Source organism: Pelodiscus sinensis, chromosome 13 (genome assembly GCF_049634645.1).
Source record: "Pelodiscus sinensis isolate JC-2024 chromosome 13, ASM4963464v1, whole genome shotgun sequence".
In the NCBI taxonomy this organism is placed as follows: domain Eukaryota; kingdom Metazoa; phylum Chordata; order Testudines; family Trionychidae; genus Pelodiscus; species Pelodiscus sinensis.
This window is the reverse complement of record NC_134723.1, coordinates 46290416-46306200: the sequence shown is the minus strand read 5'-3', so window position 1 is coordinate 46306200 and position 15785 is coordinate 46290416. Positions and strand designations below refer to the sequence as shown.

The 15785-nt window shown below is 47.2% G+C and overlaps 1 protein-coding gene and 1 long non-coding RNA gene across 11 annotated transcripts in view; one reads left to right on the top strand and one right to left on the bottom strand.

The window, feature by feature from the left end:
* Positions 1–9202, bottom strand: part of KLHL13 (kelch like family member 13) — a 134170-nt gene extending 124968 nt beyond the window's left edge. For 3 of the 7 annotated variants that reach the window (XM_075941168.1, XM_075941173.1, XM_075941171.1), the window contains exon 1: positions 9069–9186. The gene's annotated coding sequence lies outside the window, so the exon portion shown is untranslated. Of the gene's footprint in view, positions 1–9068 lie in introns of all 7 variants that reach the window. The other 4 variants (XM_075941167.1, XM_075941172.1, XM_075941170.1 and 1 more) reach the window with 3 other exon arrangements.
* The window catches only part of LOC106732830 (uncharacterized), a 31556-nt gene continuing 24911 nt past the window's right edge, over positions 9141–15785 (top strand). For 3 of the 4 annotated variants that reach the window (XR_012906973.1, XR_012906972.1, XR_012906974.1), the window contains exon 1: positions 9156–9291. This is a non-coding gene — a long non-coding RNA (uncharacterized LOC106732830). Of the gene's footprint in view, positions 9292–15785 lie in introns of all 4 variants that reach the window. The other variant, XR_012906971.1, reaches the window with a different exon arrangement.

Genomic DNA, 15785 nt, shown 5'->3' with positions numbered 1-15785 from the left:
ACAGCAGTAAAAAGGATAAAATGTTTAGAAACCCTGACCTGAGGAAAGGTTAATTGGGCATGTTTAGTCTTCAGAGACTGAGTGGAGACCTGATAAGTCTTCAAATATGTTAAGGTCTGTTATAAAAAAGAACAGTGATCAACTGTTCTCCATGTCCGCTGAAGGTAGGACAAATTATAACAGAGTTACTCTGCAAAAGGGAGCACTCTCTCAGTTTAGGGAAACCTTTCTAGAGATATGGGTAACTAAATTCTGGAGCAGGCTTCTAAGGAAGACTGTGGAATCCTCATTATTGGAGGTGTTTAACAATAGCCTGGACAAATACACACCTGTCAGGTTTACTTGATGGTGCCTGAGCAAAGGGGACTAGACTGGATAACTCTGTCCTCCCTCCAGATTTACATTTCTATGATGCTATACATCTAAAATCGTAATTCTAAATGCAGATGTTAGGTACTGATTAGACTGGAAGAATGAAGGAAAGTAACTGACAGCAGCGCCCAGAAGACAAGGGCTATTGTGTCCTGACATACCAAAATTGGGTACCATTCCCAGCACCAAAAGCCCTTCTCAGAGTTTAAAATGTGGGCTTTTCGGCATGTCCAAACACAGAGGAGACACTAAAGACAGAGACTGAAAGCCTTTCGGAGACCTCACCATTAGAGCTCTTCGAGAAACTTTAGTAGCTTGTTTAGGGCTATCTTAGTAAACTGGATGAGAGGTTGGAGTGCCATGTAACGTGAGTCTTAATATAAATGAAAACTAAAGTAAAACTAAAGAAAGACTGCCAGGATGTAGCCTTCACATCTTTTGTAAGTTCAAGTTTCTCAAGCCTGAAGTTTCTCATTTGAAAGGATTGCACATTATGTAAGCCTTGCAACATTCAAGGCTGTTGTACAGGAAATAGAATAATTCCTTTTAAATAAATTGCAAATCAAACATCTTAGAACTAGACAACTAAAGTTTTAAACTTTTATCTTTCAGGAGATATATTATGGTATTAGGGTCAGTGATTATTGCTTACCTATGAAGAGTTACAAACTTATTAAAACAGTTTTGTGAACTATTTTACTGAAAGTTTCTTTGTCAATGAAACATGCAACAAATTTTTGATCACACTTAATAAGTGACAATGAGACTTCCGCAGTAATTGTGCATTTATATATTATGCCTGTAAGATATCAAAACTGTATGTAAATAAGTAGCTAATACTCAAAAAAATTACTAGTCAGTGGTGAGTGATAAGATCACCCTGGCAAAAGTGGGAACTTGAACTGGCAATTTCAGCAAACTATGTTAGCCTTTAATTACCCCTTATTGCATATAAGAAGTTTCCATCTACATACAAAACATAAGCAAAGCCATGTTGCCTTTTAAGTCTGCATATAGCTTGGTGCTTCCCTTGCTACTCAGCTTTCATAGACAGAAAGCAACTAAGGAGATTTGGTCACTTTACCAGCGCCTACTCATACCTACAGGCAGCAGTGTCTGGTTTTTATAGCGCAGCTGCTACTTTGAAAAGCAGGAGATTGGGAGAGAAATAAAGTAATAAAGCCTTCCTTCCTTTCAGCTTCTTCAGCACAATAACCTTATGGGTTTTTCCTCCTTCCTCTGTGGCAAGAGACAGGGGCTTGCTAATTTGAACTTTAAACACAGTACTGTAAATGGTGGGTTTTCTGTTCCTAGAACTCTTTAAATCAAGACTTGAGCACTTCTGCAATGAGTCCATCATTTCTGGCTGAGTTACTCGAGTGGTAGGCAAGGTTCTGTGGCCCACAATGTCTAAGGAGCCATATAGTTTTAAGAGAATTAAAACAGCTGAGATCCAACTATCTCAGTGTCAAGGAAGCTCTGCAGAAGAAGAGACCAAGTTCCTGCCAACAACTGGATGTTGCGGAATATCAAGTTTCTCACAACATCTTACCAGAGACTGGTGTCAAAGCATGGGTCCATAACTGAATTCTGCTTATAGTACTATGGTCACAAGCTCAGAAATGTCCCCTTTCGAAGCAGCTGAATGGACGGCGGTCTGGGCTTTTCACCGAGGTGTTGTCTCCTGCCTCCTGTCCCTTCTCTTCCTATCATTCTCTGGTTAACAGATGTAATCCTCCACGGTCAGTGTTATTCTGCCACCATGCCAAGCTTTGACAAGTTCAAGGAGAAAGGAACACTGCACTGAGCAGTTTCTCATCATAAACCCATTTGTATTTATGTTGCAGGTAAAAATAGTGCATCAATTAAATGTACAATTTAGCAGCTTTTCCAACAGTCACACAAAAGCAAATGAAGAATTAAACTACTAGTTGCTGCTAGGCTACTGGTAGCCCCTCACTGCAAATGAATAGCCCAACAAAAAAAATAATAGGTGTGGTTGTGGAAAAAAAAACAATTACATAATCATAAAAATAGACAGGACAGGCAAGTAACATTAAATCCATAGAGCCTTTGCTCAATTCAACAAAATTGCTAAAAATGACAAAGGTGCTGTAATGATTCTACCTCTGCAGTAGGGATGTCAATGGTTAACGGGTAAGGGGGATTCTTACCAGTTAACTGAGGGCCTGGACAGGCTAGAGCATCTAAAGCCCCCCCTCCCCCTCCCGCCGCAGCCATGGTAGGCCCCCAGTCCAGCAGGAGCAGCACTTGCCTCTGCCAGGTCCAGCGTGGCCAAACAGCCTACCACACCATAGACAGGGCGTCGCTCCAGCCCAGTTGAGCAGCCCCCCACCCACACCCATTTAAACAGCCAACCAATTAAACGTAACGTTGAACCGGATAACTGATTAAATGATATTTTACATCCCTACTCCATAGTATAAGACCCCCTTTAAAGAGAAAGGTCTGATTATTCTATTCCTGTATAAAGTCTCTTTAAACAAAAGCTAACTGTTGCAATTGTTTTGTTTCTGATATTTACACAGCAAGAATTTGTCAACTTGTCAATTTCCTACTTAAAGAGATTTTTAAAAAAAACAATTAGAAAGTCTAACTTCTGTGCAAGGAAAAGTAAAATAACCAGCACTTTTTGAATATTAGTGTTGTCAAGGAAGACCAATTATTAAGATCAGAGTTTTGACAATCCTAAGTGGAATTAAAGTAGATCAATTTCAATTGAGGTAACTGAACAGTCAACACACCACATATTATAAAAGCACCTTTAATTTTTTGGCCAGGAAAAAATATCAAGATTTAATTATACATGCATCTTCTAGCTTTACTAGGAACTAAGCAGCCCTGCCCAAGCATTTAAGTCACTGATAGAGCCCTGCACAGAGACAAATTTGTATCCGCATCCATATCGACAAAAATGAGCCAAGGCTATCTGCATTCATATCCACTGATGTGGATATCCATGGACATCTGCAAGTTTGCAGGGCTCTAGGTAGGGCTGTTAAATATCGAGTAATTGAATAGACAATTAACCTAATCAATTCTCATCAATTCCTCAATTATTTTACAGTCCCCAGGGGTGGGGACAGTAGCCAGTGCACTCCAGCCCCACACCCAGGGAGCCCCCTGCCACTCCACACTGCTGCTTCTGTATCAGAGGCAGCAACATGGGGTGCCACGCAGGAGCTTATCTGTGAGGGTAGCCAGTTTAAAAACCAGCTCTCTCACAGACTAGCTGCCTGTTCACAGAACCCTAGCACACTAGAACTGGAAGGGAGCTCGAGAGATCGAGTCCAGTCCCCAGCCCTCACAGCAGGACTTTACAGCTTATTAATTTACCTGAGGTAAACACACCCTTCCCTTCAAACACAACACTGAATTGATTTAGAGGAAATAAAACAGTCTTATTAAATAATGTAGGTTAAGTGACACCAAACTGAAGGAATAAAAATAGAAATGGGTGCAAACAAATAAAATGCAAACATGCATATAAAAGACTAGAACTTAATCTTGGACAAAAACTGTACCTTGCTAGAATGTTTCATACTCTCTCGCTCCTTTTCCGCTTTTACTGACTAGCCTGCTCAGGATCCATCTGCTGCCCAGTGCAGTTGCCTCAGATACGGAGGCAGCAGTAGCGGGTGGCAGCAGCCCCTGTCCAGGGCAGTGTGAACTTCTGGACCCAGCGCAAGCCGGAACTAAGCCAGGCTGCCTGCTCACCAGGCTCCTAATAGATTTTAAATACAGATCCGCAGCAAGGGATCCAGCACAAGCCAGGACTGAGCCAGACTGCTGGCCAGCCTGCTAAAAAATGTACTGGCGGGGGGAGGGGCAGAATGCATGTTGTCTATAGCATTAACCAATAAGCTTTTGCTTATCCATTAATCGACTATACTATTACATGCCTAGTTCTAGATATGAAGTGTGTATACACATTCACAAAACTGAGCCAGGATTTGCAGTCAATTTATCGGACTGCTGGTCTCAGAAAGTTATCTATTAGTCTTTCCCCTCCTTTAATTCAGAATATCCATTTCATTCTCCCCCAGTTTTGGTAACATCAATTCACAGCTGATCAAATGGAAAAGCAGTCTCCAAAGTAACTTTTCATTTTTCTGTCAGATTATCAAGCCCTAGCCCTGTAATGCAATCTTTAAATTATGTACACTGGTACAATTGATTTTACTATCAATTCATTTTTCACACCAAGAACATTGAAAGAAGAAAAAAAGAACCTAGCAGCCAGACTGGGTCAGACCAAAGTCCATCTAGCCCAGTGTCCTGTCTGCAAACAGTGGCCAATGCCAGATGCCCCAGAGGGAGTAAACAGAACAGGGAATCAAGTGATCCCTCTCCTGCCATCCATTTCCAGCCCCTGACAAACAGAGGCAAGGGACACCATCCCTGCCCATCCTGGCTAATAAGTGTAGATGATACTCCATGAATTTCAAAGATGCTTGGGGAAAAAGTGATACAAGTTCAGACTTTCCCCATAAAATCCAAAACTGAACAATTTCAACTTGCACAATTCGAATTCAGTCTCTCCTTCTCAAAAATTTCACAACTCTGGCATACACCAATTATTGGTGCATAATTTACAAAGAACTTAAAACAAAAGCCACAAGCAATCATATGACTGTACTGTGTCGTTACTATCAACAAAGCACTGCTGTTTCCGTGCAAGGAAATAAAATGCTCCGTTTGCCACAGCTGACTAAACTACATCTGAGCTTACAGCAAAAAAGCCAAAGCTCCAAAAACATAATTCAGTTGCTACACTCCCTCCGGAGACCTCATGCATTTGATTTGTTAAAAAAAGTAAGTGTCTCAAAATGGGAAGGGGAGGCTGAAGATGTGCTGAGATCACAACCTATCATGCTGACTAGTATTATCTCGTTGTTTCCTTGTACAGCCCAATCTGTATTCATCTGTTGTTTTAGCTCTTGTACTTAGACTGCATATTATTTGGGGTAGGACAGCCTTTGTTCTATTCATAGAGTGCCTAACACAATGGGGCCTTGGTCCATGAATAGGGCTCCAGGAACTAAGCGATACAAATAAATAAATAAATAAATAAATAAATAACCATAGGATAGGCTATTTCAACACTTTGAAATGGGCATGAAGAGCCTTTTTGAGATGCCATTCCACCTTTCTTCCCCCTGCAGAACAAATAGGCAGATCTATTTGAACCATAGCACAGACCTAAATTTTGGTCCATCTTGCAAACTTTTTCTAGCTGAAATTCAAATTCAACCCCTATCCCCACAGATACATACTTCATAACAGGACAGGTACGTCTTCTCTATGGCTCCACAATAAGCCCAGCAACGAAAAGATCTTTGAGGGTCAGTGGAGCCTTTTTGGCACACCTCTGCTACTGCCAACATCAAGTCTCAAGTGGAGTGACTTAAACAACAAATAGTCTAGCAGCACCTTAAAGACTAACAAAACACGCAGATGGTATCATGAGCTTTTGTGCAGCCTCAAGGTACATGAAATCTGAATTCAGCTACAAGTTCAACCTCAGAAAGGTATTTTAGGCTAAGTTTTCAGTGCAAGAAATAGGTGTGTTTTTACATCAATGAACCTCAATATAACGAACTAGGGAGATAAGATACAGCTAAGTAAAAATGACCTGTAATGACCCCACCGGACATGCATCTTAAGTAACTACATCTAGATAAAAACTTTTATGCCTTCTCCCAACTAAGTTGTTAGATCAGAATAGCTATCTTGATGCCTAAACACCTTTTTTAAGTGAAGACACAGGCACTGAAAGGAAACCAAAGAAGTCTAATTAGTACAGACACTCAAATCTTTTGAGATCTGTCCATACTACATCTTCCACATATAGTAATCCTTTGTCATAATTATTAGAATAAAAAAATTCAAAGTGCAAAAAAAATCTGCAACCAGTCTTCCACCAGTGCATCATAGTGAGATAATTTCTAAATATTCTCAGAGGAGATTCCACCTTAGGGTAGAATCCCTATATCTATTCTTCTGCTGAGTCTTATGAGGATGTCAAATTGGGTTTGAATTTTTTTTATTTTTTTTAAGTGTACACCCATTCAGTGGAATCTAGACTGAGGGAGCCCAAATAAGTCAATTCCCATAAGCTATTAAATAGCCAGAAGAAAATTAAGTAATATTACTACTGACATGCACTGATACGTAAAACTTAATACCATCACCTTTTTTTATATAGCTTGTTCTTACAACAAGAACTCCCAGTTTTTAAATTTGTTTATACAACCAATGATCTATGTGGCTGTCCCACACAAATGTTCAAATCTATACAGCCTTTGTTTGAACAGAACAGGAACTTTTAGCTCAGCTACTAGAAGCTCATTCTTTTGGAACCAAAGGTCCCGGGTTTGACCTTCAGTGCCAATGCCTCCTAGGAATGTTGTGTTAATATTTTTGGCTAGCCTACACTAGAAGGACTAGAGCGCTGGCACAGTGCATCTGTGGAAGATGCTCTATGAGGATGAGAGAAAGTGCAATCACATCACTTCCAAAGTTCCAACTCTCCCACCAACACAGGACTGTCCTTAAAAGTACTTAGGTTGGTATAACTTAATTTGCTATGGGGTGTGGCTTATTCACACTCCTGAGGGACACAAATTATACTAGCCTAAGTAATAGTGTGTACAAGCCCTCAGAAAGATTAAACAGAGAACCTTATATTTTGGAAATAAGATACCAGCAAATTAAATCATTTTTCTGCCTTTTTTGTCTGCTCGTGTAACAAGCAATATCTCTAACTATAACTATTTAAAGAGATTATGGAAAACTCATGTTACTTTGTACATGCGCAACAGCACTCCCTGTTGCCAATTTCATGGCTGCCACAATAGAGAGGACCTCCAGAGGTTGCCCTTTGCACCCGCTTGGTGTTCCATGATGATTTTCTGAGGGTACAGGGTTTCAACTTCATGGATCTTGCTGCATGTCTAGGACCTTAGACACTACTGTTTTTAGAGCCTGAGCAGATACAAAATTTTGTATCCACATGGGCATCTGTAGTCACAAAAATGAGTTGCTGATATCCACGTTCACATCCACAGATGAGGATACCGGTGGATATAAATTGGATATCTGCAGATTTGCAGGGGTCTATTTTCCCTTTTGGATTATGTGGGTCTTTTAAAGAACCGCAGGAAGCACTCTTTAAAACAAAAAGAAAATGCAAACCAACCTGGCTGTAACTCAGGGAAAAAACATAGTTAGCGTCTTATCAGAAAGTGGTTTCAACCTGATAGCACCCCTGTAAAGTATTCGTGCTTTGGATGCACAGCAGCATGCTAACATGTGCTAGCGGTCCACTGCGGTTTGCTGAACTTTAGATTTTAGGGAATAAAAACACTTTTCAAAATAATCCTGACTTTTTAAAAATGTGTGGATTGGCCTGTACAATATGTAAGCATAGCTGACACCACAAGATTATTTGAAGCACAATACTTCTGATGCTGACTGCAGCAGTTCAGGAAGCTGGTATCAATATCTTGTTAGCACTCCAAACACTTACCCTGGAAAAAAAAAATCCCTCTCCTCTAGCATGCAAAAAAAGGTAAGTTATTTGCACCTCTGAATTTGTACAAAGGAACTGTGCTAAGAGCTCAACGGTTTCACGCATTAGCCTTGCACATTTTCACAAAGACACCAACAGCCCGGAATAGTAGTGCCCAGGGACCAACAGATGGGGCCTAACTGCAGAGCAGCGAGGGAGACCAGCAAAGTCAATGCATGGGACAGACGCCTCTCTTCCCCTCCACTTGCTGTGCTCCTCCGACAAGCCATCCCCCAGCACCCAGAACCCGCAACTGGAACCGAAAGGCAGCAGGGGGGAAGCCAAGCGGGGCTTGCAGGGGTGGGGGCGAGCGGCGGGGGACAAAGCAACATGGCACTCGTGCCAAGTGGGGCAGGGGAGAGGAGAGGTAGGCGGTATCTACAATGACCCTCTCCTTACTGCCCCTTCAGCCCCCCGAGCATGCACAGGGACCCCCAACCGTTCCCCCACCAGTGCCCCCATCCCTGTACACCCCTCTAAGAAGGGAACCCCCCCATCCTTTCCTCCATAGCTATCCCCGTCCCCCTCTGACCTCGCCTGCACAGGGACCCCCATTTCCCAGCGCTCACCCACTACCCCCTGCACACAGGGACCCCCCCAGGCACCCCTCTCCATCTCCACACTCCTCCCCGCGAGCCCAGAGATCCCCACCTGCCCCCCGCTCCTCATAGGCACCCCCCTGCCTTCTCCACCTGCCCCCCCCCCCCGCGTGCACAGACACCCCCCCGCCTTCTCCACCTGCCCCTCCCGCGTGCACAGACACCCCCCGCCTTCTCCCCCTGCCCCCCCCCGCGTGCACAGACACCCCCCTGCCTTCTCCCCCCCCGCGTGCACAGACACCCCCCTGCCTTCTCCCCCCCCGCGTGCACAGACACCCCCCTGCCTTCTCCACCTGCCCCCCCCCCGCGTGCACAGACACCCCCCTGCCTTCTCCACACCCCCCCCGCTTCTCTCCCAGGCACCCCGCGTCCTTCCCCAGCCGCCCCCCCGCGTGCACAGGGGTGCCCCTTCCCTCACAGGCACCCCCCGCCTTCTCCGCGCCCCCCCGCTTTCCGCACAGCAGCCCCCCTCCTCCCGCGTGCACAGGGGCCCCCCCGCTCACCGCAGCTCGCCCGGCGGCCGGTCCCGGCCTGAGGCAGCGGCGCGGCGCTGGGCGTGGAGCCCGCGGCCCCCGCACCGGAGCTTTTCAAAAGTCCCGAGTCCGGACCGGGAGCCCCCCCTCCAGGCGCCGCCCCGCCCCGCGCCGCCACGCCCCGCCCCGCCCGCGGCACGCCGCCAAGATGGCGGCCGCCCCAGTGCGCCTGCGCGGCGGCGGGCCGGCAGCTGTGAGGAGACGGAGAGAATGGGGGGGGGCCCTGAGGCGGGGGCTCTCTGGGAGGGGGGGGCCCTGAGGCGGGGGCTCTCTGGGCGAGGAGGGGGGGCCTGAGGCGGGGGGCTCTCTGGGCGAGGAGGGGGGGCCCTGAGGCGGGGGGCTCTCTGGGCGAGGAGGGGGGGCCTGAGGCGGGGGGCTCTCTGGGCGAGGAGGGGGGCCCTGAGGCGGGGGGCTCTCTGGGCGAGGAGGGGGGCCCTGAGGCGGGGGGCTCTCTGGGCGAGGAGGGGGGGCCCTGAGGCGGGGGGCTCTCTGGGCGAGGAGGGGGGGCCCTGAGGCGGGGGGCTCTCTGGGAGGGGGGGCCCTGAGGCGGGGGGCTCTCTGGGAGGGGGGGGCCCTGAGGCGGGGGGCTCTCTGGGAGGGGGGGGGCCCTGAGGCGGGGGGCTCTCTGGGAGGGGAGGGGGCCCTGAGGCGGGGGGCTCTCTGGGAGGGGAGGGGGCCCTGAGGCGGGAGGCTCTCTGGGAGGGGAGGGGGCCCTGAGGCGGGAGGCTCTCTGGGAGGGGAGGGGGCCCTGAGGCGGGGGCTCTCTGGGGGGGGCCCTGAGGCAGGGGGCTGTCTGGGAGAGGAGGGGGGGGCTCTGAGGTGGGGGGCTCTCTGGGAGAGGAGGGGGGGCCCTGAGGCGGGGGGCTCTCTGGGAGAGGAGGGGGGGCCCTGAGGCGGGGGGCTCTCTGGGAGAGGAGGGGGGGCCCTGAGGCGGGGGGCTCTCTGGGAGAGGGGGGGGGCTCTGAGGCGGGGGGCTCTCTGGGAGAATGGGGGGGCCCTGAGGCAGGGGGGCTCTCTGGGAGAGGAGGGGGGGCCCTGAGGCAGGGGGGCTCTCTGGGAGAGGAGGGGGGGGCCCTGAGGCGGGGGGCTCTCTGGGCGGGGGCCCTGAGGCAGGGGGCTCTCTGGGAGAGGAGGGGGGGGCCCTGAGGCGGGGGGCTCTTTGGGCGGGGGCCCTGAGGCAGGGGCTCTCTGGGAGAGGGGGGCCCCTGAGGCGGGGGCTCTCTGGGAGGGGGGCCCTGAGGCGGGGGCTCTCTGGGGGCGCCCCTGAAGCGGGGGCTCTCTGGGAGGGGGGGCCCTGAGGCGGGGGCTCTCTGGGAGAGGGGCGCCCCTGAGGCGGGGGCTCTCTGGGAGAGGGGCGCCCCTGAGGCAGGGGCTCTCTGGGAGAGAGGGGGGCCCTGAGGCAGGGGCTCTCTGGGAGGGGGCTGAGGCTCTCAGAGAGAGGCAGCAGGGGGGAGAAGCAGGAGCCAGTGCTGGGTGGAACCAGTACACCCCGTTTCTTCCAGCACGGTCTCTGTGGGGGGAAGGGCGGCAGAGGCACAGCAGTAAACTGCACGAACAGGATTGCTCCTGCACATTCCCACTGAGAGCGTTTCTGCTTTGGAAATGTACAAAAGCTCTAGAGGGCTCTTGTACGTTTCCAAAGCAGAAGTGCTGCAGGCAGCAGGGACTCAAGAAGGGATGAGAGCTGGTGCTGGGGGAGCCAGCTTAAAAGCCGGTTCTCCCCAGCATTAGCTCCAGGGTGCCACCAGCCCCAATTGCTGCCTCTATCCGAGACAGCAGGGGGGATAGGGGACGTTGCTGCAAAGTCTGCAGGGGTCCCAGCGGGGAGCTGGGCCCCCCTGTGGAAGGGGCAGTTGCCGCCAAACAACCCCTGTTCACGGCAGCCAGTGCTGGCCACAGGCAGGGGCTGTTCAGAAGCCTCTAACTACATTTTAAATGCAGAGCCGCAGCACAGGTGGCTCTGGAGCTGGCACGAGCCAGGACTGCTCACTCCCAGCTCAAGTCAGCTCCTGGAGCTACCCCCGCTGTGGCTCTGCAGAGGCACTTATCGACTAATCGTATAGTCGATTCAAATTGTATCGACCATACGATTGGTCAGATAATTTCATTTTAACATCCTTACCATGTCATAAGAACGGCCATACTGGGTCAGACCAAAGGTCCATCTAGCCCAGTATCCTGTCTGCCGACAGTGGCCAGCACCAGGTGCCCCAGAGAGGGTGGACCGAAGACAATGATCAAGCGATTTGTCTCCTGCCATCATTCTGCAGCCTCTGACAAACAGAGGCCAGGGCCACCATTTCTATCCCCTGGCTAATAGCCTTTTATGGACCTAACCTCCATGAAATTATTTAGCTTCTCTTTAAACTCTGTTATAGTCCTAGCCCTCACAGCCTCCTCTGGCAAGGAGTTCCACAGGTTGACTACATGCTGTGTGAAGAAGAACTTTCTTTTTTTAGTTTTAAACCTACTACCCGTTAATTTCATTTGGTGTCCTCTAGTTCTTCTATTATGGGAACTAATAAATAACTTCTCTTTATCGGCCCTCTCCACACCACTCATGAGTTTATAGACCTCTATCATATTCCCCCCTCAGTCTCCTCTTTTGTAAACTGAAAAGTCCCAGTCGCTTTAACCTCTCCTCATATGGGACCCGTTCCAAACCCCTAATCATTTTAGTTGCCCTTTTCTGAACCCTTTCCAAGGCCAAAATATCTTTTTTGAGGTGAGGAGACCACATCTGTACACAGTATTCCAGATGTGGGCATACCATAGTTTTATACAGGGGCAGTAAGATATTCTGGGTCTTATTTTCTATCCCTTTCCTAATAATTCCTAGCATCCTATTTGCCTTTTTGACCGCCGCTGCACGCTGTGTGGAAGTTCTCAGAGAACTATCCACAATAACTCCAAGATCTCTTTCCTGATTTGTCATAGCCAAATTAGCCCCCATCATACTGTACGTATAGTTGGGGTTATTTTTCCGTTGTGCGTTACTTTACACTTATCCACATTAAATTTCATTTGCCATTTTGTTGCCCAATCACTCAGTTTGGTGAGATCTTTTTGGAGTCCCTCACAGTCTGCTTCTGTCTTGACTATCCTAAACAGTTTGGTATCATCCGCAAACTTTACTACCTCACTGCTTACCCCTTTCTCCAGATCATTTATGAATAAGTTGAAAAGGATTGATCCCAGGACTGACCCTTGGGGGGACACCACTAGTTACCCCTCTCCATTCTGAAAATTTACCGTTTATTCCTACCCTTTGTTTCCTGTCTTTTAACCAGTTGTCAATCCAAGAAAGAACCTTCCCTCTTATCCCATGGCCATGTAATTTACACAAGAGCCTTTGGTGAGGGACCTTGTCAAAGGCTTTCTGAAAATCTAAGTATACTATATCTACTGGATCCCCCTTGTCTGCATGTTTGTTAACCCCTTCAAAGAACTCTAATAGATTAGTAAGACATGATTTCCCTTTACAGAAACCATGTTGACTTTTGTCCAACAAATTGTGTTCTTCTACGTGCCTCGCAATTTTATTCTTTACTATTGTTTCGACTAATTTGCCAGGTACTGAAGTTAGGCTTACCAGGCTGTAATTGCCAGGATCGCCTATAGAGCCCTTTTTAAATATTGGTGTCACTTTGGCTACCTTCCAGTCATTAGGAAGACTAACCTCATTTTTGTGTAATTCCTCTTTTTGAAATTAAATGCCAGGGTGCTGGACTGCTGAGGTGTTCTTCCCACCACAGGAATGTTAAATGTTGTTATATTATGGACACTATTCCCAAGCGGTCCTGTAACGATTATCTCCTGGACCTGATTCTGCTCTCCACTCAGGACTAAATGGAGAATTGCCTCTCCCCTTGTGGGTTCCTGTACCAGCTGCTCCAAGAAGCAGTCATTTAAGCCATTGAGAAATGTTATCTCTGCTTCTCTTCCTGAGGTGATATGTATCAAGTCAATATGGGGATAATTAAAATCCCCCATTATTATAGAGTTCTTTATTTTGGTAGCCTCTAATCTCCCTCAGCATTTCAATGTCACTATCGCTGTCCTGGTCAGGTGGTCGGTAATATAACCCTACTGCTAATTTCTTATTATTGGAGCATGGAATTACTACCCATAGCGATTCTATTGAACATGTTAATTCATTTAATATTTTTATTTCATTTGATTCTACATCATCTTTCACATACAGTGCCACTCCGCCACCCACCCGGCCTGCTCTATCCTTTCGATATATTTTATATCCCGGCATGATTGTGTTCCACAGATTTTCCTCATTCCACCAGGTTTCATTGATGCCTATTATGTCAATCTCCTCCTTTAATATAAGGTACAGTAGATCACTCATCTTATTAGTCAGACTCCTAGCATTTGTGTAAAAGCACTTTAAAAATTTGCCACTGCTTATTTGTCTGCCCTTCCCTGATGCATTGGATTCCTTTATATGCGGTTGTTTGTCTGCTCTGGCCCATGGTTTGTCCTCTCCCCTCCTCTCTTTCTGACTACAGCTTAGAGAATCTCTATCAATGGATTCTCCTCTAAGAGAAGTCTCCATCCAATTTACGTGCATCTCCGCACCAATCGGCTTTCCTCCATCTCTTAGTTTAAAAACTGCTCTACGACCTTTTTAATGTCATGTTGGTAACAACATCTCAGTTTCCTAATCATGGGACTTCTGGACTTGGGGCTATTGAAGGGCCCCAGCCCCCTTGAGAGCTGGTACCTCTGGTTCCAGTTCAGCCTCAAAGGCCTTAGTAGACTAGAGACTCCTATGTTGGTGTAACTATCTTGAGGTAATCACTCTTGATCATACTCAGTGCCTCAGAGTTTACCTTGTAACTGGACAGGGACACTGATTCATCCTGCCTGGGACTCACTCACTCCTCCCTTGATGGCTGTATAAGGAGGAAGAGGAACCTAGGGTCATGCATGGGGCTTACCTGCACTTAGGGATTTCATCTGCCCAACCGTCCATGTCGGCAGCATCTGGTGCACAAATAACATCCAGGGACAGCAGGGCTGAGCCACATGCAGTACCAAGAGTCAGGAAATGAAATCATGACACACAAGAGCCTCATACAATGTACATCCCACAAGGAATACCACAACTTAACCTGTGGCAACCTTCCTTTGGCCTCTCATGGGCTCATCACCTATCGCTCATGTTGCTTCTGACTGTAAGTCTTGAGTCTGTAGTGGGTTCTTTGTGGTTATGCGGCAGGCTTTATTGCGCAAGCTAATCGGTGCTAAGATTTGTATTTTTCTGTCCTGTAACGTGCCATGGATACTTTACAAGAAAGCATGTGTTTATACAACACCCAGTACAATCAGTCCCTCAATAGGGCCTATGGACTCTTCTTTAGTGTACAAACCAATAAATTATAAGGTGATATTTTCAGCTTTTCCTAGAAACTTCTAGGTGCTCACCACCTAATCCTGGGAAATGATCAGTGGCTTTTTTTCCTCTCTCAATATGTATCAAGGGGAAAAATGATAAAACAACCGTGTGAGAAAGGAGAGATGGACTAAGAGGAGGGTGTTTGCTATGGGAACCCTGCTGTAAAGGGTAGCCGGAGGGGTTATCTGAGCAGCAGTGAAGAAGAGACAATATGCTCATTGTTTGAGCAAATTAATGCTGCCTCTTAAAAGCTCTTCATTCTTCAGTCCCCTGAAGTACCACGTGGTCTGACATCACCCTCACTCACTGAGCACAGAGTCCATTGTTTCCCTACATGTCAAATTCTCCTTTGAGTTACATTCTAACTTGTGCACACGGCAGAAAGGGAGAGGAAATAGTCACCTCAGATGAGCTATTTGGCAGGTATTACATTTCATTTTATTTGAGCTTGCTGTATTCTGTGCAGATTTGAATGGTTTTACAGTCAGAGCCCAATATAAGCAATATACGAGGCAAATACAAAGGAAAACCATTTATTTTCAGTTTAAATTGATGAGAAGTGTTATTTTTATGTTCATCATTACCATATAATTTGCTCACTGGGCCCAATGTGAAGTATGCTGCCTGATGTTTACGGTTGTAGTATATATGCCAGAGGATGTGGGGAAGACCAGGACTTTAAGGCTACATCTACGCTGCAACACTATTTCGCGATACCCAAGTATCCAGAAATAGCTATCCCGCATCTTCACAGCAAGCCTGGCATTTCAAAATATAACAGGCTCGCTATTCTGACATCCCTGTAAACCTCATTCCATGAGGAGTCAGGGACATTTTGGAATAACAGGTTATTTTGAAATTTGGTGCTGTATAGACAGTGCCAAATCACAAAATAAGCTATTTTGAAATAACATCGAAATAAGATACGCAATTTGCATAGCTCAAATTGCGTATCTTATTTTAAGCTATGGTGGAGTGTAGGTGCACCCTAATCGGGTTCAAAAAAGAGCTAGATACATTCATAGAGGTTAAGTCCATCAATGGCTGTTAGCCAGGATGGGTAGGGATGGTGTCCCTTGCCTCTGTTTGTCAGAAGCTTGGAATGGATGACAGGGGAGGGATCACTGGATGATTCCCTGTTCTGTTCCTTCCCCCTGGGGCACCTGGCATTGGTCACTGGTGAGAGAACACTGGGCTAGATGGACCTTTGGTCTGATCCGGTCTGATCATTCTAATGTTCTTATTTTATGTAGTATAGACTAGGGTTTAGTCCCAGA